The sequence below is a fragment of the Puntigrus tetrazona genome, unplaced genomic scaffold (genome assembly GCF_018831695.1).
Source record: "Puntigrus tetrazona isolate hp1 unplaced genomic scaffold, ASM1883169v1 S000001081, whole genome shotgun sequence".
Classification (NCBI taxonomy): domain Eukaryota; kingdom Metazoa; phylum Chordata; class Actinopteri; order Cypriniformes; family Cyprinidae; genus Puntigrus; species Puntigrus tetrazona.
The window spans coordinates 259,134-262,075 of NW_025048669.1; positions in this window are offsets into that span (position 1 = coordinate 259,134).

Consider the following 2,942-nt stretch of genomic DNA (forward strand, 5'->3'; position numbering starts at 1 on the left):
AAACTCACCCTATTACTACAACACTTTTATGAGAATGATCTTGGCCGGGTTAAGTATGACTTCTCGTAGGCTTTCCCACTCAAACATGGTAACCTTTGAAGAAATTTTTAAGCGTTCAAAACCTAAGTCCAGACATCCAGGCGCTTCATCCAGGAGATATTGGCCGGGTTAAGGGCTACTTCTCGGACGCTTTTTCCACTCGACCATGGCAACCCTGGAAGAAATTTTTAAGCGATCAAAACCTAAGTCCACACATCCAGGCTCACAGACTAACCCCATAACAATAACACATTACTGGGCATGATTTTATTCAGTAAAGATCCTGTATTACAGCTTTCTTTTAAGGCCTGAGCCTAAAAACTCACCCCTATACTATAACACTTTCATGGGCATGACCTTGGCCGGGTTAAGTGTGACTTCTCGTAGGCTTTCCCACTCGACAATGGTAACCCTGGAAGACATTCTTAAGCATTCTAAACCTAAACCCAGACATCCAGGCTCACAGACTAACCCCATTCCCTGTAACACATTACTGGGCATGATTTTTTTCAGTAAAGGTCTAAGCCCACAGACTCACCCCTTTACTATAACACTTTTACAGGCATGATCTTGGCCGGGTTAAGTGTGACTTTTCGTAGGCTATCCCACTCAACCATGGTAACCCTAGAAGATATTTTTAAGCGTTCAAAACCTAAATCCAGACATCCAGGCTCACAAACTAAACCCATAACAGTAACGCATTACAGGGCATGATTTTATTCAGTAAAGACCCTGTATTACAGTTTTCTTTAAGGCCTTTGCACACAGACTCACCCCATTACTAAAACATTTTTGTGGGCATGATCTTGGCCGGGTTAAGTGTGACTTCTCGTAGGCTTTCCCACTCGACCATGGTAACCCTGGAAGACATTTTTAAGCATTCTAAACCTAAACCCAGACATCCAGGCTCACAGACTAACCCCATTCCCTGTAACACATTACTGGGCATGATTATTTTCAGTAAAGGTCTAAGCCCACAGACTCACCCCATTACTATAACACTTTTACAGGCATGATTTTGGCCGGGTTAAGTGTGACTTTTCGTAGGCTATCCCACTCAACCATGGTAACCCTAGAAGATATTTTTAAGCGTTCAAAACCTAAATCCAGACATCCAGGCTCACAAACTAAACCCATAACAGTAACACATTACAGGGCATGATTTTATTCAGTAAAGACCCTGTATTACAGTTTTCTTTAAGGCCTTTGCACACAGACTCATCCCATTATTAAAACATTTTTGTGGGCATGATCTTGGCCGGGTTAAGTGTGACTTCTCGTAGGCTTTCCTACTCGACCATGGTGACCCTGGATGAAATTTTAAGCGTTCAAAACCTAAATCCAGACATCCAGGCTCACAGACTAACCCCATACCAGTAACACATTACCGGGCATGATTTTATTCAGTAAAGGCCTGGGCCCACAGACTCACCCCATTACTATAACACTTTTAAGGGCATGATCTTGGCCGGGTTAAGTGTGACTTCTCATAGGTTTTGCCACTCGACCATGGTAACTCTGGAAAAACTTTTTAAGCGTTCAAAATCTACGTCCAGACATCCAGGCTCACAGACTAACCCCAGAACAGTAACACATCACTGGGCATAATTTTATTCAGTAAAAACCGTGTATTACAGTTTTCTTTAAGGCCTGGGCCCACAAGCTCACCCCATTACTACAACACTTTCATGGGCATGATCTTGGTCGGGTTAAATGTGACTTCTCGTAGGCTTTCCCACTCGACCATGGTAACCCTGGAAGAAATTTTTAAGCGTTCAAAACCTAAATCCATACATCCAGGCGAAATTGGCTGGGTTAAGGTTGACCTCTCAGACGCTTTTCAATTCAACCATGGTGAACCTGAAAGAAATATTTAAGCATTCAAAACCTAAATCCAGACATCCAGGCTCACAGACTAACCCCATACCAGTAACACATTACCGGGCATGATTTTATTCAGTAAAGGCCTGGGCCCACAGACTCACCCCATTACTATAACACTTTTAAGGGCATGATCTTGGCCGGGTTAAGTGTGACTTCTCATAGGTTTTGCCACTCGACCATGGTAACTCTGGAAAAACTTTTTAAGCGTTCAAAATCTACGTCCAGACATCCAGGCTCACAGACTAACCCCAGAACAGTAACACATCACTGGGCATAATTTTATTCAGTAAAAACCGTGTATTACAGTTTTCTTTAAGGCCTGGGCCCACAAGCTCACCCCATTACTACAACACTTTCATGGGCATGATCTTGGTCGGGTTAAATGTGACTTCTCGTAGGCTTTCCCACTCGACCATGGTAACCCTGGAAGAAATTTTTAAGCGTTCAAAACCTAAATCCATACATCCAGGCGAAATTGGCTGGGTTAAGGTTGACCTCTCAGACGCTTTTCAATTCAACCATGGTGAACCTGAAAGAAATATTTAAGCATTCAAAACCTAAATCCCAACATCCAGGCTCACAGACTAACCCCATACCAGCAACACATTACCAGGCATGATTTTATTCAGTAGAGGCCTGGGTCCACAGACTCAACCCATTACTATAACACTTTTATGGGTATCATCTTGGCCAGGTTAAGTGTGACTTCTCGTAGGCTTTCCCACTCGACCATGGTAACCCTGGAAGATATTTTTAAGCGTTCAAAACCTAAATCCAGACATCCAGGCTCACAGACTAACCCCATAACAGTAACACATTACTTGGCATGATTTTATTCAGTAAAGGTCCTGTATTACAGTTTTCTTTAAGGCCTGAGCCTAAAAACTCAACCCATTACTATAACACTTTCATAGGCATGATCTTGGGCGGGTTAAGTGTGATTTCTCATAGGCTTTCCCACTCGACCATGGTCACCCTGGAAGAAATTTTTAAGCGTACAAAACCTAAATCACGACATC